Raw genomic sequence first — 21202 nt, 5'->3', positions numbered from 1 at the left:
TAATAGGTGTTTTAATATTTTTTAATATTTTTGTTCAATGTGCCATATGATTCACTATATAAACTATGCTTAGTTTTGTGAACCGGACCACTCAGAGTATATAGTTGATATCACTCTAGTGGCACTGATTCTGTTTGGCTTTATTTATTACACAGAGCTCTAGAATCAGTGGAGGGAGGGGCGAGGGGTGCTGAAAATTCCCATTCCCAGACACAGACAAACTTCTAAGGTCTAGTCCTGTGTCCTGTGAGGCTCCCTTTCCTAGTGACAGGTTAAACTTCTGTCTCTTTTGACTGAGAAAACTACCATTAAATCATCATGCTTTCTTCCTTTTAGGATCACTCATCTGAAAGCTTAGTGGTCTTTGCATTTTAGGAATTTGTTCCCTAACTACCTCTTATTTCTCATAACCCTGGCTTTTGTGTTGATAAGATTTATGATTTAAATTACTTTTTAAAAATCATTTATGTAGGAACCAACTGACAATTTGTTGAACTCTATCTATTCCTCTTCCATAGCAATAAATGCCCAGAATCCATTATTAGGGCATTGAACCCATTTGAGAAGGTGGTAGAAAGTTTCAGGTATCACCCCAATATTCATTCTACCACATTTCGTTCTCTATGCCCTCTTCAAATACTACTTACTTTAGTCCATCTTTAATTCTTTCTTAGAATTTGGAAACTATCGTCTTTGTTCAGAATCCATTTCTTCAAAGATGTTTTGAAGAAATGGATTCTGAACAAAGACAATGATAGAGAGGCCAGTGATGCAGCTAAACATGCCAGAACAGTCCCACCCTGACCCCTCTACAAAAAGAAACTATGTAGTCCAAACTATCAGTAGTGCCAAGGTTGAAAGATACTGCACTAGAGTTTTCTCTAGTCAACAGCCCCTTCTTACTGACTGGAACAGGAAGGATGCATCAGGTTTCAGTTGCTAATAACAACAGCTGATGCCAGCAATATTATTTGTCCCATGACAGCAAATCTCTCTTTTTCTTTTTCAGTGACAAAACATCCTGAATTTTAGCTGGGTCCTTGGCTACCAACTAGGCAAGATTTTGTGGATCTTTGAAAGATTTCTGTTTTCCATCCACTGGAGATCACTGTGTATTTACATAGAAGGTCTATGAGATTTTTCTTTCTTTGGGTGAGTAGTCAATTCCAGATTGTTTTTGTTTTCTTCTCTTTTCTTGAGGGGATGACATAAATTATATTTCAGAAGGGATTCAGTACACACTGGCCTACACAGAAGGGTAGTTCTTTTCCTTACTTTGTCTCGGTCCTATGCTGGGGTTTACTGCCATTTGTTCATCAAACTTGAGCCCACTTACACCCACTATCACAGCATCCTCATGCCCCTCTACTTTCACTCTGCCCTAAGGTCACTTCCCATCCTGCTCATCCCACCTGTTAAGGTCTGTTCAAATTCCCAATCAGCTCTCTTGTCCCCCTTCTCCAGGACACTGAAAACTCTTCTGCACTAATTCAAAACTGTGAGAGACTTAGGATATCTGTAGCGATCTCCAATGAAACATCTCTGATTCTACTCTTCTGTCCCTGGGCAATGATGACTTTGGCTGGGAACAGGGACACTGAGTGGAGTTAACTCTGAGATTTGCCCTCCCTCAGGCTTCATAGAAAACTTGTTTCACGTCCGCCACATTCATGTTATGACTTGCGGGAAGGAAAGAGTGGAGAGTACAAAGGTCTTCCTTTTTAAGAACAAAGCACGCATTGCTTCCATTGCTTCCATTCCTTTCCATTGGCTAGAATTTAATCCCACCTTCATTTTTAGCCAAGAATGAGAAATATAGTCTTTAGTTGGTAGCCAAGTAGTGTCCTCCTCCTCCTCCTCCCTCAACCCCCTCCCCCCCAGGGGGGTGTGGTGAGAAACAAAAATGTCTCCATTTGGCTCCATGCACTGGGAGCAAACTAGCTCTGAGAACCACTACTCTAGCTGTAACATGCTATCTCAGAGATGCTCTTTTCTTCTTCTGTTTTCTTATTCTTTTTTTTTCCTTTTTTAAGATTTATTTATTTATTTGACAGAGAGAGAGACAGCAAGAGAGGGAACACAAGCTGGGGGAATGGGAGAGGGAGAAGCAAGCTTCCCACTGTGCAGGGAGTCTGATGCAGGGCTTGATCCCAAGACCCTGGGATCATGACCTGAGCCAAAGGCAGACACTTAATGACTGAGCCACTCAGGTGCCCCGTGGAAACACTCTTCTTTTAAAGCATGTTCTTCCTGTTTTCAATTGAGCTATCCCTGTGTGTCAGAACTTTCAACAAGAGTCAAGTTAATCCTATTCCTTATTTTCACTTAATTAACAAATATCTACCAAGCACTTATTAAATACTAAATTATAGACCTCATGCTGATTGATGGGCAAACATGGAGATGAATTAGGAACTATGTCCTCAGAGCTGCACAGTCTTATAAGGAAGATAATATATGTAAACTTTTACATAGGCTAAAAGATAAATAATAAGCAATAATACATTATAGAAATGAGACACCACCTCATTTTACACACTTCTTTAGAATGCAACTGCTGTCCGTGTAGCTGAGATGGCAATTTTTATTTTGTTTGCTTTCTGGACGACTGAGTTACCACCTGAACCTTGTGTTTTTTCCATATCATGACCTTAAGATGTCCTTCTATAACCTTCCCAAGACTGGTCTCATTACTTCTGATGTTTCCTCCTTACTTCCATTAGAAACTTACTTAGAAAAAGGAAAATTATATGGTTGCCTGAAAATCCACTTAAGACTATAGTACTTCATATTATAGTCTGGGATCCTTTGGTTGCAAGTAACAGTGATTCATAGAAGTACCTCAGGCAAAAATAGAGAAACAAATCAAAAGGTTATAGAGTTCTTTCTACCTTATAAATTCCATCTTCCCAGAGGAAGGAAGATATTCAGATTTTATGAGAAATATTTCTAGTGTTCTATCTATAAAGGATGATAGAGGACTCGTTTTGCCAGCTTTCATCAAGTTCCACAGAGATGAATCTAGTATTTATCTTCAGAATATGGAGACAATATGTATCTATTGACCTGAGCTTTGAACCTTGAGCTGTAGTTTTATGAGAACATGAAAATTGCCATAAAATATGTTTTCTTTACTAGTCTGTTTTCTTTTACTATGATGTGTTGACCTTTAAAATCTAAAATAAAATCTCATGTAGTAAGAGGATAATTCTTGTAGCTGGTTATGCAAATGTTTACTATTATAAGAAACTTTCATTTCCATTTTACTTTTTATCACTTAAAAACCCAATTGGCATGCTTTCACTAATCTTATTTAACTTGTTAGATGAGAAAGTACAGAATTTATACTGAAGATTTATACCAAAAATTAACCAAAAAATTTACACCAAAGTGCATTTATTAAAGACCTATTCTCTTTTAGGTATCCCAGTTTCTGAGTTCTTTTCTTCTCTTCTTGATTTTTACACCCCAGAGAATTAGATTTGGGAGGTACTTTAGACATGAAATCACCCTTTTCCACTCTGCCCTACTCACCCTTAATAAATCTGCTAAATTCCTCTGATCAGAGACTCTGCTTCCTGAGAAATTTCTAAATGGGCGAAACCCACAAAACTCTATATCCTTGGCCATAGCAGATGGAACTAGGGTTTATTTTTTGACCCAATCAGTTTCTTTCTCAAAGGAAGTTCTTGGAGTAGTAAACCATTTCAAACAATGTTAATAATCATATATTAAAAATGTTTGTTATATGATCAGTAGAGAAAACAAATTCAGGCTACAGGATAGAGCACAGTAAAAGAGTTCTTAGGAGGCCAAGCATATGACCCTAGAGGTCCAAATGCATATCTGAATGTAATGGCTTAAGCTGCTTCTTACCCAGAAGACTAAGTTGATGAGAAGCTTGCTGAATTAGTCCATACTGACAAAGATATAAGAAGAAGCAAGAGCAGTGTGGTCCTCATTAGCCTGACAAGGTCATGTGAGTCTCCTATCAGTCAAGGGATATTAAGTTCAAGCCATTTCTCCAGTCCCCTGTCTGGAGGACTTTAGTCTAAGTAAGATGAAACCAGGAGCAAGCTGGAACTTGCTTGATGTAGTTGGGAAAAGCCTGCTGGAAAGCACATGACACATATTAGACAACTACAGTGAGGCCAACTTTCCTGTGAATCCTCCCAAGAACTCATACTTGCATCCATGCAGGCCACTATTAGAGGCCTGCCTCCTGTAGATGTAAAGCCCAGGGACTGCAGCAGGATGAATTAAGCAAAAAAAAAAAAAAAAAAAAAAAAAAAAAAAAAAATCCTTGCTTCTTTCTTCTAATTCCATCTCCCCACAATCTGATTTTGGAGGAATCTGAAACACAAGAGGAACTAGATCATGGTCATAAGAAAAAGCTTTCAATTAGGATTTTCAGGGACATCTTATTTAGGTTGGTCTAATATTTTAATATTTAAAAGTGGATACTAATTATTGCAGTAATATGTTTAAAAAGCAGAACATGGCTATACTTATCCACATGATTGTTGAAACTAGCAGATGTTAGAAGACCGAAGGAAGTCCTTTTCAACATGGCTTAGCTAGTGTTTCCTCACTTAGCTAGTGAGGAGTCTGATGTTTAGACAATTTTGATTTCAGTGACTCCTTGGAATGCATGCAATAGATGGAAAAAATAATAGGAAGACTATTTGATAGGAACGTGCTATTCTCTAGAATGAGAATTGGTTGTTGGAAAGGGGTACAGTATAGAAAATTGTTATGAGATACTTGACCCTTTAAGAAATATGGTTATAAAGCCATCAGACCATATTCAAGACCTTGTAACCATCACAGTACTAAGTTTTGCAATCCACATGATTGCACATCCAGATTGAGAAACCTAGAAAGATTAAAAATGCATATTAACTGTGACATACTAAACAAATGGACTACATGTGACCAATATGCCTTGATATTAGTATGTCCTGGGGTTTCTGGCAGAGACAATGGTTCTTACTATTACAGAATGGCTATTACAAAACTGAAGGTGATGAGAATTCAGTACTAATTTGTCCAGAGGGAATTTTTTACTGTCTGAAAGAGCACATCAAGACTTCTCTGATACCATCAGTGACTAATGTGGGATAGCATTTAAGGTGTTGGAATATTTAGATAATATGATTGTATTTGGAAAGACTTTGGGGAGATAAAAACTGAATCCTTAGACCATCTCAAGGGGGCACATCCCCAAGAGGTGTGAGCTCTGCTATGCCTAGGCTTCTGTTAATTATATAGTAGTCATGGTTTTTTTTATCATGGAAATTTTGTCCTATCTGCTAGCTTCCACTCAGTAGATTTAGAGAAGTAAGGATGCATTGAAAATATAGCTGGTGTTTAAAGCTGTCAATCAAAGATTACACCTGGATCCCACTTCTCTTACTGATTTGACTTGTGAGCCTTTGGTTAGTACTATGCTCCCTCCCATCTGTAGGATGATTCTCACAGCAGCTGTGTGAGAAAGAAGATTGACCCAATCACCTCCAGTAAAACCTGGAACAGGTATTCTAAACCCTAGGCCACTGATTTTTCAACTTTGGCTGATTATAAGAACCACCTAGGGGGATTTTTTTAAAATTCAGAAATTCTAATTCAAGTAATGTCCTTCTTTTAAAAGATCCCCCATGACTTTAATATTTTGCCAGGGTTGAGCATTTCTGTCTTAATGAAAATATCTCTATTTTAATTCTACCAATTTTAATAAGCTTTATATCATACATTGATGCTGACTCATAGATCTTATGAATGGTCTTATAGTTTTAAAAATTAAATCACTGGAGAAAGAAAACTGTGGCATTTGCTAGTCTATACTAAAAGCCCAATTCTGCATTCATAAACTAGAGTTTTTTCACTGAGGTGGAGTACATGGTTAAATTTGAAGATTAACTACTTAGAGGGTCTTTCAAGAGTAGATTGGTAACAACACATTTTTTCTCAATTATGTCCTTCCTTGTCATAAACTTGATGGGATGATATTATAAGTTTAGCTGGCTTCAAGAGTATAATTTAATCACCTGTTACTGGCCAGGGTTCAGCCAGAGAAGCAAATGTTCTACAAGGCAGTCTTCACTCTCAGACTATGGACACTCTCCATTTGGGGTATAAATTGGATGGACCTCTAAAGCTCAGGTAGGCAGAGACATAATTGACATCTGGGGCTTCCACTGGAAATTGCACCAACATAAGCTGAGAAAGATACATTTAAATCTAGTCTCTCTATATATGGAAAGAAAATATTGAAAAAGAGACCCTTTGGGTAGTTTTGGAGGTTCAGAGGAGAGTGGGATGAGAAATATGAGTACTCCTGGCAAGATAGCTCTAGATCTTCCCCAAAAGTATGAGAATCCTATTTTAAGGATGGGAGAAATTATTAAAGGTATATGACATAGTATACTGATGCCTAGTACATAGACTATAGACACAGTGGTATTGCTTTAGAAATACTGCTCCCTTGTGCTGAAAGTGATGCATGATGACTTCAGTCAGAGCCAGTCAGAAGGCACAGTTTGGCTTCACTAAGGCAGAGGATGTTTACACAAAATGTAACTCCTTCCCCTAAGAAAAATACCACCCAGCAAGTCAGCCTATCTAGAAAAGCCACCACAGCATATAATCAGTATGCATTGATTTTCTGCCTTTAGTACCAGAAAGACAAAATCTGGACAATGTTTTCCAAGCTATGAACAACATTATAATTGCTATGCCCAGGAAATCCAACTTGATATTTCCCATCCCAATCAAGGGAGGTGTTTTTGTTTCTTTGTTTAATTCTGTCAATTAATCTGGGAGTATTTTTTTTAAAGATTTTTATTTATTTATTTGACAGACAGAGATCCCAAGTAGGCAGAGAGGCAGACAGAGAGAGAGGAGGAAGCCGGCTCCCCGTTGAGCAGAGAGGGCTCGATCCCAGGACCCTGGGATCATGACCCGAGCCGAAGGCAGAGGCTTTAACCCACTGAGCCACCCAGGTGCCCCTGGGAGTATTTTTTTACTTGGTGAAGATGTAAGCATCCTTATTGTTCCCAAGGAGATCCACAAATAAAGAGATTTAATAAAATTTCATTAATCATATGAAGAACTCTCCAAAAGGGCAAAAAGACAACTGATTTCCAAGTGAAGACATCCAATGTCACTAAGAACATTGCTACTGGATTCCTTCTCTGTTCTTTAACAGTACAGAGAGGTACCTGTCTACCTCTCATTATGGATTCCTTCTCCTACACTGAAGGAGAAACTAAAAAAGACTTATCTAATGGTTTTTATATTGGTTCATCATAGTATTGAGAGAAAAAAAAAATTTCAAGATGCCCTGTGCAAAGCCTTGCCACAGAGTTGAGTTTTGGATAGATGTAAAATAATTAATGGGTAGAATTGAATCCCATGTCTGAAAGTACATGAGTTGTAATTTCATCCTATATATTCAGTACAGCCAGAAACTGAGAGATGAGGGATGGATCTATTTAAGGGGATCTTAAAAGCAACTTATCAATCACTAAGCTTCAGGAAAGAAGTTCCACAACCCCACTCTCAAAGACAAGCTCAGGAAGCACACACAAAACCCATGACAAAACTTGATTATCACTCATCTAACTTTGGAAAATTGTCTACTTGTGCTACCCAGTTTCTAACCGTGGGCTCCCCAGGACTGTGGGGCTATCTTAATAATTTGCCTATCAGTGCAACGTATTCCTACACAAAGGAAATGCTCAAAATATTTGTTGAATATTTCTTTTTTCCTACTGATGAAGGGGTTACTATCTTTACCGAGTTAGAACTATTTAAAATGTTTCTCAGATAAATAGTTTCAAAATCTCCAGTTTTGAGCAAAATGTCATCATTACAAATGATGTGGCTGGGATTTTTTATTGGCATTTTTTCCGACTCTGTTTCTGCTGAGCTCCCTCAGCAGAAAGTCAGAACAAAACAGCAGAAGGCAGGAACTTGTCGTTTCCAAAGTGAGGCTGAATACTCTATCCAGAACCTGCACAGGAGGGGCCAAAAACTGAATTGTTGACCCTGAGCTTCCCACCCACCTTAGAAGTATCAAAGAATTGAGGTCCAGAAAGTCAGGGAATTAGAGGGACTGAAAGGTTGACAATTATCTGGAAGAAGAGGGGCTTTCTGGAGTAAACAGAGAGCCTGTTTGGCATCCCTGTATGGGATCACTGTTGTTTAGAAACGCAATAGAACTGTCCAGCTCATGCCTGAAAAGAAATCTCCAGGGAGAGCTTGGCTGAGATGGTTCATGGCAGTAGCCAGGAGATTTACAGTAGCTTTATTCCCCACAAGTGCTTGTTTTTCTGGAGCAAAAGAACCCACAGAAGGCATTGGCTTGAAGTCTTTACTCATGGGATCCTGCCCAAGGGGTTTCTGCCAGAGAGAGTTTGAGGGGAGATTATAAATTATCAGCTAAAGGAGAGGCAACTACCTTGCAATAGATCTGCAGTCTGGAGGGACTCAGTCAATACTGGCTTTGTAAATTTTGGGTTCCAATGCAAAATGAAAATGCAGAGTCTCTTTTTAAAAAATTATTAAAAATTTTAAGGTGGTAATGACAGAGCATTAAACTGAGCACAAGGCTTCTCTAAGCATGTGGTCTGGAGATCTACACAGGTCTCACACCCATGAAGCCGGCAGTTCAAATAGTATAATCGCACAGTTCCTAAAACCTCCCAAAGGCTGCTTCAAGAGAAAGAGGCAGATTTAAACTTCTACCACAGTGGAGATAAACAGTGTTAGATTACAGAGATATTCATGAAAGAACACGACTCCTGCTCTTTACCTCTCTTCCAACCCTCCGCTACCTTGTGAAAGGGAAGATGAGTGGAAATGAGGAGAGGGATGAATGTTTGTGACTACCCCACCTCTTCTTCCCAGTGCAGGCTTCCAGTGGGAGGCAGAACAAACAAAGGGAGAAATTCAAGTTTGGGAATTTTAAGTATTATACAAGACACACATTTGATTCACTGAAATTAGATACTTGGAGGGAGGAAATAAAAGTAACTGGAAAATCTCTTAACGTCTGAGAAATTATGGGACTTGCCCAAGATGTTATCTAAGTGGTGATGAAAAGAAGCATACCAACATAGAGGGTTTGCAGTTATGGGAAAAAATAAAGGCACTTTATGAACATACCCCCCCCCCCCCAAATTCTGTTTGTTCACTGGAATGCTTGCAACAGTATTTATTTCCTCAACAATCTGTTGAGTAAACATACACACACTTGCACAAACATGCATGCCCACATACATAGACAGACATTAATATACACTTACATGAACCTAAAGGATGATTTGAGGAGAAGAAATTGAACTTGTGACTTAATGAAGTGACGTTTCATAATTATACGTTATAAGCCCCAGCAAAAATAGAGCTAATAAAACAAACAAAAAGAATATGTACATTTAAAATATTTTTGTTGTCGTTCTACTTACATGAGGAAAACTCCCTGGGAATATGAATTGTGGAGGTGGGGGATAATAACTCTAGACCAAGGTAGACATACAAAAAAGTATTGTATGTCTTTGTCAAGTGTTTAATTTTAAAGTTGTCATTAAATCGACTGCGGTATACAGACAAGAAATGTGCTTCTACTGCCCTCAAGTGGTTGTAATTCATCACTGCAGTATTTCTATTTCAAAACTGAAGTTTTCTCTCACAATCACATCCTAAGATGTGATTGTGAGACGTCTGAAAAAAAATGATCTTTAATTTTCAAATACTTTCTAAATAATTAAATAATAAAAGGGACCAAGTAGCTTTATGTAGTTGCATTGAAATATTTCCACCCTAGAGATTTGCAAAATTTTGTCTTCTTTTTAAATTTATCTGTAAATTCTAAGTCACTGGGTAGGGAAAGGGTTTGGCAATAACTTTACAAATTAAACACTGAAAACAGTGCCATTTCATACAAATATTCAGAGAGTATATGGTCTGACCTCTTCCAAGCCCTGTTTGCTTCTTTCCCTTCTACCTCATAAAAAGCTCACCTTACCCTCCTCTTTGACTCCTGGGTCTTTGTAGAACTGGCTGGTTGATCCACCATTTTTCGGCCTTGGCTCCTCCTCGTCGGTTTCAGATGTTGTCAGCTCCCTGAGTCTCAGCCATGCTCTCCACCACCAAACCTGGCCAAAGGGGTTCCCTGGACCTTTGGCTCCTGGCATTTATCCTCAAGTATGGCAGGGCTACTCGAGGTCTGCTGGTTCTTAGCAGCATTCTTCATATGCCCCCTAAGGAAGCAAAAACATGCCTAGATGACCTCACACACAAGAGAGCCTGTGTTGATGCAAGAGATCTATCTTGAGCCCTCTTTTTTCTAAAAAAAAGATTTTATTTATTTACTTATTAATTTTAATTTTTATTGTGTTATGTTAGTCACCATAAAATGCATCATTGGTTTTTGATGCAGTGTTCCAAGATTCTTTTTTTTTTTTTTTTAAGATTTATTTATTTATTTTGGAGAGAGAGACAGAGTGCAGGAGGGAGGGGCAAAGGGAGAAGGAGAGAGAATCTCAAGCTGACTCCCCACCAAGCACAGAGCCCGAAAAAGCGCTTGCTCACATGACCTGGAGATCATGACCTGAGCCGAAATCAAGAGTCCGAGGGATAACCGACTGAGCCGCCCAGGTGCCCCTCCTTTGTGTGAGATCTGCTCTTCCTCAAATTTCAGCTGCATTAGATTCCCCTGGAAGACTTACAAACCACAAATGTCTGAAAAAAAAATCACAAATGTCTGCCATCACCCCCCACCCCATCCCCGTTCGTTCTCTCCCTCTCCCTCAGCCCTCACTCAGTAGATCTAACAGGTTTCCACATGATCGTAATGCTTCTGATCCCAGCACTTTATGAACTGCTCACCTAAACCAGTACTCCTCCGAGCTATTCCTGTGAATGTCCCCTACTTATCCACGGTTTTGGCATCCGCAGTTTCGAGAGTCAGTCTCCAGAAACAGGTGATTCTCCTTCTGGCGAATCAGCAGAAGGTCAGTCCCCGCGTCTCGCTGCCTGCGTCGTTCCCTCTCTTCATCTCCTCACGTAGGCGTTGGAGCGTCTCACCTCGTCTCAAGAAGAATGGTGAGTAAACACTATAAGGAATTTTGAGAGGGAGTTCCCGAGTATACATGTGGTGGGACAAACGTGGTGTAGGTGCATTTCAGTACTTTCTGAGATGTCAGGTGTCCCCTGGGGTTCTTGGAAAGTAGCCTCCGTGGATAAGGGAGAGACTACCCGCAAAAAACAGTAAAGTTATACTTCACACGGGGTAAACTTAAGGGATAAACCTTTGTTAGGGAGAATGCTCTGGATGTTTTTTGTTTGTTTGTTTGTTTGTTTGTTTGTTTTTTAGGGAGAATGAGGGAGAGAACGTGCGCAAGGGGTGTGTGTATGTGTGTGTGGCGGGGACAGAGGGACAGGAAGAGACAAAGTCTTCAGCAGGCTCCATGCTCAGCATGTTGCCCGGTGCCGCAAACCTTGATCTCATGACCCTGAGAAGACCTGACCCAAAATCAAGAGTCCGGTGCTCAAGAGACGGAGCCACTCACGCGCTCCAGGCTCTGGGTGGATTTTGTGTTGCTTGGTCTACCCTTCCCCCTGCCTTGGGTGAGCTTTCCTACATCATTATGAGAACCTGGTAGGGGGCTCTTAGAGGTGAAACCGTGAAAATGGTGGGACCTCTCTTAAGACTACAGCTCCCAGGGCTTTCTCACTCTCAGCTGGTCCACATTCACCTTCCAGCGGTTTGCAAAGATTAGCATTTTGGTATTATGACTGTAGTAGCCTCTGCTTCAGGTAAGCTGCAGGGCTGAGACTCTCTGGATTAGCCCGTGCATTATTTTATTATTGCTACTATAACAGGTTACCCCAAACTTGATGTCTTAAAACAATACAAATTTATTATCTTTTGGTTCTGGATTCAGAAGTTTGTATGGGTCTCATTGGGCTGGTTGGAAGGGTGACATTTCTTGGGGAAGTTCCATGGTACAATCTTTTGTCTGCGTTTTTTCCACTTCCTGAAGCCCACTTGCATCCCTGATAGTGAATTCATTTCCCTATCTTCCAAACCATTGACATAGGGCAGGGAACTTTACACACTGCCACCTTTATGATTCTCTTCTGTCTCATTCTCCCATTTCTGAGGTACTTTTGTGATTGCATTAGGCCTAGTCAGTAATTTGTGTATTTTAATATTAGTTGATTATTGACCATAGTTCCACCTAATATCTTAATTTCCTTTTGCTGTGTAAAGTAACATAGTTACAAGTTCCAGGAATTAGGATGTGGACTTCTTTGGGTAGCTGTTATTCTGCCTGTCACCACCTGTCTCTCTCAGATTTCAGGGGTGGTTTGCCCTCCAACCCGAGTCCCTAATGGTTCTAAGAACAGTTGCTGATTTTCTGTTTGTTCAGTGTTCTCTTCTTCAAGGACAGTAGTAAACTCTTCTAAATTGGGATTAACACTGGAAATTTCTAAACTCTTTACATGTTGGGGTTAACACTGAAAGTAGTGAAGACTTATTCATACGAGGTCTAGAGTTTTTAAATACCACTAACTGATTCTCTTACATCATTTGTCTTCAGCATTAGATACACAGATTTTAAGAGAGAAGATGTGGAAGGAAGTTAATCTCTCTGTTATAACTACTTTGCTTTAAATTTGAAGAATTTAGAGCAAAAGACATAATACCAAAATTTACATTTCATAGAGAGAGCTCATACAGTCTTTTGAAAATAAGAGGATAGTTGTAGTACACACTGAGAAGACTGACTGAATTATAATCTGAAAGCCATGCCTTGTATCATGTTTTATATATATAGTCTGCACTTCAAAATGTATATTCTATTGCAATTAATTAGGTTATTCTGGAAAATTCTTTTTTCAACTTAGAGCACATCATTCTAGGGAAATTAAAATGCACGTATATATCACTTAAACTATTTTCCTACCGTAGACAATGAGTATGTTTAAATATAACTTTAAAAGCCATGGGTTTAATCTGAATCTGTTAGGAACAGGAAAAAAAAGTTTAAAAATTACCCGCATATTGTGATTTTCTTAGACATCGTTGTTGAAATGTACATGCTGGAGAAGACAATTGCAAAATGACATACAAATATGTTAGGAGACACAACACAGTTTTGTTTCAGTACAAAAGGCATTATTGCATTATTATGTATGCATTATTACCAGGATCCATAATTTGAAGATAATTATGCTAACTTGTTCTCGAATCTTTTAGATTAATGTTGATGTACTTTTTTCATTTCCCTCATCTCAAAATAATTCTCCCCTTTCTTGTCTTTTTACAGTGTAACCACATAGCCAGCTGGGGACTTAGGAAATATGGTAAGTTGTGAGGCATCCAGCTCCTTACCAGAGAGGACTTCTCATCCCATTAAATCAAAGGATGCATGCTGGCAGCCTCAGATAAAGCTGGGTCTACAGACACATTTTCCTCAGACCATATCTAGTTTTAAAAATTAAATTAGTTTCCAACATTTAAAAATCAGAAGATTCAAGTTTTTAAATTTTGGATTTCCAGTTTTTATATTGGAAACATATTTCCATCCGTCAACAGAAGACTGATCTGAGGAGAAATACTCTTCTTGGGAAGGGGCCCAGAGAGACGCAGGATGGCATGCCTCTTCAATTGGCAGAATTGCTACCACTCTGTAGTAAATTGTACTTGGTTTATGCATTAGTGTCTCCTGTAGGCATTTGAGTTTGCGCTGCCTGACACTCCTCTGCTACCCCAGTCCTGGGTTCAGATCACTAACATCACCATCTCTTTGTAGTGCCCATGAGGATGGAATTACATAGAAGGGACTATCCATAGAAATTCCAATGTGCATAAACAGCTGAATCTGTTAACCAGTGTTTGTAATCATTGGTATGCTCTAAAACTTGTAAACCACAGTTGAAAGGAAGTCTTGTAGCCAGATAATGTCTGACTCATTTTTTGTAGTATGACTAATTATACTATAAAAAGTATTTTTAAAATCCAGCAAGGAGTCTTTGGGCTCATGAAACATAAAAACCACTCAAACTCAAATGGATTTAAAACTAAAAGTCAGGGGACGCCTGGGTGGCTCAGTGGGTTAAAGCCTCTGCTTTCGGCTCAGGTCATGATCCTAGGGTCCTGGGATGGAGCCCCGCATTGGGCTCTCTGCTCAGCAGGGAGCCTGCTTCCTCCTCTCTCTCTATTTGTCTCTCTGCCTACTTGTGATCTCTGTCAAATAAATAAATAAAATCTTAAAACAAAAAAAGCTAAAAAACTAGAAGTCAGGAGTGAGGGTTGGAATCTAGGAGAACATTTAAGAAACCAGTAGTGAGAGCAGCAGAATTAAGAGGCAGGCCAGGTGCTGATCACTCAGGGTTTGCATTCTCTTTCTCTCTGTAAGTGTTTTAGTTTCTTTGTGCATTTCTTACAATGCCTATTTTTCACTCACCTTTCTTTCAGTTACTTTCTCCTTCTGATTGTAACCTTCAACTGCCACATTGGGGCCACCCCACTCATGACCTTTATCAGTCACTATTGGTTGGTTCTCTGAGAAAGGCTCTGACTGGTGCAACTCACTGCTGGAAACTGGCCACAGAAATCAGAAAACAACATGCAGTTTCTTGATTGGTAACTTTTGGCTAGGACCCTGTCCTATCCAGTCAGTCATACCTAGTAGTGTGTTGACATTATTATAAACATCATCACTGTCATCTCTTACCATCACAGTCCTTATCACTGCTGACATTTATTTGATACTTACTAAGTGCCAGACAGTCTCCTAAAAACTCTAGACATGATTCATTTAATCCCAATAACAATTTGGGAGGCAGATACTATTTTGACCATATTTTATAGAGGAGGCCAGTGAGCATGGTTGTGCGTGTTCAGCAGGGACTTGAAGGCAAGGGCAGTTTCCCTTCCAACTAGCTGAGGGTGGGACAAGCAATGATAGACGTGTCTAGAACAAACTATTTTCCCTTTGGGCTTGCAAAATAGGAGGTTCACAGAGAATTACAGGGTAATCTCTTCATTGAGAAATTACTAAAACTGGTTTGCAATTTGCTTTGTTTGCACAGTTGTGCATCTCTCTAAATGTTTTACAGGCTGGTACAGTCAGCATTTGAGACAGGGCAAATCCAGAGCCAGATTTTAAAGTATATAGAGTTTTTTTTTGCTCCCATCACCCTTTCCATGCGCTCAGATTTCATGGAGCTCCTTTCTTTCTACCCTCTTCCCCTTTCCTCAGGCTCTTCTGTTGCTAGGTGGATCCATTAGTTCCCTCCTCTAAAGATTTAATCTCACTCTCAGATTTATACCACACGATGAACATGGGACTTAACATGGTTGGGCAGTGGCCAGATTGGGGGCATGCTTAAGAATGAAAGTTGCATGCTGTGGGAGGTAAGTCAGAGGCCAGAGCAAGCTTTGGGGTGAGTGAACATAGTGAGATAAACCTTGCCAAGCGAATGATGTGTCAACTCTCTTATAACCACACTCCTTTGGGTATGTTATAAATTCATTTGTTTATACCACAGACTTCTTGAACATAGCTACATGTTCATTGGACTACCGAAGACCGCATGCCCCAGATTTTCTGTCACTGGGTGGTCTCAATAGGCCTCTGCTCCTTCCTTCCTAAGACAAATATTTATTGAGTCCTTCTCATGTACCAGACACTTTTCAGGTGCTTGGGCTCCAGTGGTGTATAGAACAGTAATACTCCTTACCCCCAAGAAATTCACATAACAGACAGAGACTGGCAATAAACAAAAAGTCAGCCTGGGATTTCTGTTGACAACATTTACGTGATGTAGTCTTTGAACATCAAGTCAAGCCTGACCAAGGGTTCCCCGTTAAAACAAAAGTCACCTTGCAGCTTCTCTGTAAGCCTAGTGGGTAAGCGTCAAGTTAGCTCAAAAGTCCCTCCTAAATACCAGCTTCCCCATGTTAATCTGTGGATGAATTATGTTTCCTGGCCAACTTCCAACATTTTTTTACACTCTTAGTATCTTAATACTCTTCTTCTTATCCTAACCTGCCTTCAGAAATAATCTAATGTCGGTCACGTATACTTTAATAGGAATTTAAATCATCATATCACCTTCCTTAGGCACATGGTCATGTTATTCTGTAATTGAAAAGTTGAATGAGAGTGACGCTCCCTTACTACAGAAATTTGAAAAGTCAGGGTAAAGATGTAGTAACTACCAGGGAAAAAGCCTGTCAAAATACACATCTCTTTTATTACATGTGAGCCTGGCCTTCATTCAGTGTTTCCTCTGGTTTTAATTAGAAACAGAAGTACCTCACACCTTCTAAAAATGCTCAAGGGTGATGCAGAACTAAGTGTCTTTTCCTAATATTCCCAAGCTTAAACTTCCCAATTACAGCTGCTTGCCAGCTTTCTTTGTTAGTACAATGTAGCTTCCAGTAGAGGAGACTTATGTGGCACTCTTAGGGAGGAGACAGGCAGCTGGAGTCCCTGACTGGTCTCACTAAAGGGACCTTCACTAGATAGGCAGAGGGTCCAAAATAAATTTAAGTAGCTGAAAAGAGCAGTGACTCCCATTGCCTCATGGGGAAGTTAAGGCAGAGTGCACCGATTTATTTCTGACAATTTAAGGCCTCATTAACTAGATACGGCTTAGGGTAATTTAATTGTGTCGAAAGAAAAAACACCCATCAATGCATTTATTAGGTGTATCCCTATTATTAGAACCTTATGTTTTATACTTTATATAGGGTGGAGTATATCAGGAAGGTGTCTCTTGTGTGTTTAAGTCAGACTAGAAAGTGTCCAACCATGTACTAATGGCAACCCAGCCTCTAAAAATAAACTCTGTGTCTGTTACTTACAATGCTGGCTTCATTGAGAATCTATTTTACATGGTTTTTCCATGGCCAGAAAAAAAGAGGTGTGGTTCTTACTGCAAACACTTTTTGAAAATCTATTTGATGATTTTGTAGGACCCATAAAACGTCTAAGGATTACTCATATTTCTGGCTTCAGAGTAACTGAAATGATCATAGTGATTGTTTTTTAACTCCCTACAGATGTTGGAAAATTACAAGTCTAGTGCTTCATAAAAATATCGCTCTACCTATGCCTGACTCCTTTATTTTAATGAATGGAATTCTTTAAACCCCTGGAATTAAGCATGTTTGGTTTCTCTAGGCAATAATTAAGATTAACTAATTGTACAGAGCTCCAGAAAATTGAAACTGAGTTGCAATATTTCATGAACTTCTATCAAAATAAAACAAGGTTTTTTTTTTCTTTTTCTGCTTTTATTGCCCCCGTTTTCTCCTTATGTTCTATTGAAGGATGGATAATAATGCTTCTGTTGAGGGGCTGGGGAGAATAGGGCAAATTTTTCCCTGTTAAAACATTTTCTTATGAAATCAGATTGTGTGAAGTAAGAAGTAATACAAGAAGCAGTGATAACAGCCCACCTTCCTGAGGTTTCCTTCCCACATTTTATACATGGGCAACTGGTATGTAAGAAAGATGAAATCATTGACGAAGGTCAAAAATCAATTAGGAAAAGAACAAGGACTAGGAAGTATGTTCTCCAGACTTCTGGTCCAGTGCTCTTGCCACTGAGAAAGAACAATGGTGGGATGGAGATTTTTATGAGCATAACAGCAAATGATCAGATTTCTTTAGATGCATGATGCATTGTTTATAGCAAAGCCTTTAGAAAATTTTCATAAAGAAGGAAGAACTGAGCCTACCAGTTAAAAAAGAAGTGGAGAGAGAAAGTTATTTCACTTTTAATATTTTGTTGATGATCTAGGGAAAATTCTGGAGAGGTTAGAATGGACAGCAAGCACTTATCAGCAGTTGATAAATTCAGCTGGCTTTCAATACTTTTCCTTACTAGTGAATGGAATCTGCACCAAAGCAAGCATACGAATTGGCTATTTCCAGACCCAGAAAGCAAAAACTTCTCTATTCAAGCCATTTAACCATCAGAGTTTCTTCTTCAAACTAACCAGAATGACCCTGGATGAGTTAAATACAAAAGGAATTTCTCAAAAAGCTTGTGGGGGTACTCACAGAATTTGTAGCAAATTTTGAATATTAGGCTCAGAAAACAAGCAGGAACCAAGAAAGACTGAACACCAGGAACACAGCTAAAGTTACTCCTCAGGAAACACTAGGATAAAATTATGACCACAGCTGCAGGATGCCAGATACTGCCCCACCCCCACCGTTACCCCCAATCTTGGACCTTTTCTGCCATTGGAACCATTGCCAGTGCTAACCCTGGAACTGTTGTCTCTGCTGTTTGTACCAGGACAATATCTCCTTTGTCCCTGCATCTTTGCATACCTCACTCCAAAGTGGATTTACTGGTTGAGAGTGTATGACTGGCAATATCAATATTATATGCTTTTATCCTAGCTGCTGCAGCAGCAAGCACCTGCCATTTTTTTCCTTTTCTGGATATCGAGGATAATAGATAATTCCTTACCACATTCCTTGCCCAGGAAGGAATGGTGTACACATAATAGGCAACCAGCATCACCAGTAACGCCAGCTTAATAGATATCCAAGGCAAATTGTGTTACTATTATGCAGTTAGGATGGGAAAAGATGGCCAGTATTCAACAACATCTACATGATAAACACTTAAAATTATAAAGAAGAAAAGGAGCTGCATAACCCAATCAATGTGTAACAAAGAAGTTGTCTCCCCTCCAAAATCTAATTCAAGCCTTGCACTACCTGGTTTGATCACCTTAAATAGGGTTTGTTCTGGTAAAGCAAGGTGGATACAAGGTCACAGGGTAAGCCAGGGCTGTATTTGTTTGTGCATCATTAATATCATCACTGTTATATTTTCAGTGATGTCATTTGCATCATCCGGCAGGCTTTGATTTCTAATGCCTAACTTGTTACTTCCTCTAACCTGAAACGTTTTTTTTTTTTTTTAACCCTCTGAAGATGAAGAAAAACAAACAAACAAAAAAAATGAAAAGGACTAAATATCGAAGTCAATTTCAGAGTAATCAATTATATAGAATGAAGTGCCTGGCAATCACATAATATGGAAGGGGGGTCTTTTTCCTTTCTCTGATCTTGTCTCTATTCATTTTTCATTGTTTGCTATAGGAATCTTGTGACTCTAGTGAAAATCCAAGACCAGGAATCACGTGATTCTATACTTTTATGGAAAAAAGATGATTTGGAAGACTGGACTCTAATTTCATGTTTGCGTAAATCCTAAAATCGTAAGTAGAGTTTGCTTTAAAAGATAACTTACTATGTGCTAAAGTGAGAAAAACAAAATCAGCCTTTTAATGATGATCCTTGACACTCAAGTTTTTAGACAGGTAACCAACCTTGAAGTTACAGAGGGCACTTTCTTTATTAGGAAGCAAGGGGAATTCTTTTCACGTAATCTGTAGTTTTTATGGAGCTGACTTCTGGACAATGACGATTTTATAAATCATCTTTGGACCATGTTAATTTTCTTTTTTGGGGGGGGCGTGTTAATTTTCTGATAAAAATTCTCATCCTTATCATCAAAGCATATTTCACTATAATCCTATTTTTCCCAAATGTGAACTTGACAAATTGTAGCATTCAATGCACACCAGCTCTTATGATGTACCCAAGATCATGTGTTAGAACCTTAATAATCATATTCATAATACTGCATACAGAAATCAGTTTCATAAAAGAAAATCCTGATATATGGTGGTATAAATTAGAAAATGCACCAGAGAATGATTTCTAGACATAATAACATTAAAACATTTGAAAAGATTAATCATCAACTTGAATATGAACACTCTATAGAACTTGTGTCCCCTTTTGTACCTTCTCAGGCTAAATGTTCTTAATGAAAGACAATAAGATAGAAGTGTGAATTGTCAGCAATATTTATGCTAATTTTTGAGGAAAAGAAACTAAATAGTTTCAAGTAATTTTTGAGCAAAAATGACCAACGTTCTTAGTCCCTAGTCATAGGGAAAAGGGAATAAGAACTGTAGGAGAATTATTTAAATAGCACTTTATTTTGATCATTTTAATTAAAAAACATTAAATTTGTAAAACCAAAGAAGTCAAGTATTTACCAATCTAAGCTCTAGATAACTGAAATTTGCCTTTGGTATTTAATATACTTTTTGAAGTGTGGATAAAAGCTATAGTTTCTTTTTCTATTTTTTACTATTCATCTTTGGCACTTAGAGTAGATTAGCTAGTTATTGGGTGTGGATGTCTGTGGTTTGAGTTTTTCTCCTGAAAAATCAATATTTACTTAATAATTTTTAAGACCAAATTATTGTCTGTTTTTTCATGGTGGTCCTGATGCTTTCCAGTTTTAAAGTAAAATCGGCTGAGATTTAAGAAATTCACATGGGTTAAGGTTGAACAGAGAATTTTGGTTCTTTAAGAATTAAAACTCGGGCTGGGCACAGCCTCTTATTATCTTTTTTCCCCTAAATATAGGGCCATTTTTATTTTGGAGAATGATCCCTGTTGAATCTGTGAGTCATTCCAAGATAAGTTTTAATGTGAATTTTTATTTCCTCCTAATAAAACTCAAAGGGTGTCCTAAGTTCTCCGATCTCCACTTTCCATACAATATTATATATTCTAAACCAAGATTAAGAAGGTGAATGAATTCACACCAAGAAAAATGAATACTTTGGTCTTTGCAAAATCAAGCCAATTCCTCCTGAGCCAAGATGAAGAATATATTATTGTTCTGATATATTAAGCCAGCTTTTTTCAATTATTTAAAAAATACCCCTTTAATTAAAAAAGCATAAAATTCTACTTTAAAATATTTTGTTTTAAAAAGCCAATTCATCTTTAGAAAAGCTTAAGAGAACATAAAGAAGGATTATCGTCTTTCATTTCGCAGAGGAAAGTAATAATAATCACTTACTGAACCATTATCCATACAAAATAAAGCCTGGAAAAAAGGTTAGAATTTGGACAATCTTGGCATCTGGGATAAGTTTAGAAAAATAGGAAAGCCACATTAAAACAAAAAACAAAACAAAACAAAACAAAAAGTTTTTTAAAACCAAAAACAGACCAGATGTTGACCGTTGGATGTCAGTGGCAACAGGAGAAAACAACACATGTGGATTCAATGTTCTTTCTGCAGACAGAATCTCAGAAAAAAACATATTTTTTGAGCAATGTGACCA

General features: G+C 38.5%; 1 long non-coding RNA gene across 1 annotated transcript in view; it reads left to right on the top strand.

Annotated features, from left to right (window-relative positions):
• The first annotated feature begins 11029 nt into the window (after positions 1-11029).
• The window catches only part of LOC132010133 (uncharacterized), a 75567-nt gene continuing 65394 nt past the window's right edge, over positions 11030-21202 (top strand). The window contains exons 1-3 of the long non-coding RNA XR_009402173.1: positions 11030-11106; positions 13338-13374; positions 19149-19267. This is a non-coding gene — a long non-coding RNA (uncharacterized LOC132010133). The remainder of the gene's footprint in view (positions 11107-13337; positions 13375-19148; positions 19268-21202) is intronic.

This window comes from Mustela nigripes, chromosome 2 (genome assembly GCF_022355385.1).
Source record: "Mustela nigripes isolate SB6536 chromosome 2, MUSNIG.SB6536, whole genome shotgun sequence".
Taxonomy (NCBI): Eukaryota; Metazoa; Chordata; class Mammalia; order Carnivora; family Mustelidae; genus Mustela; species Mustela nigripes.
Note: the sequence above shows the minus strand (reverse complement) of the source record. Positions and strands in the feature narration are given on the sequence as shown.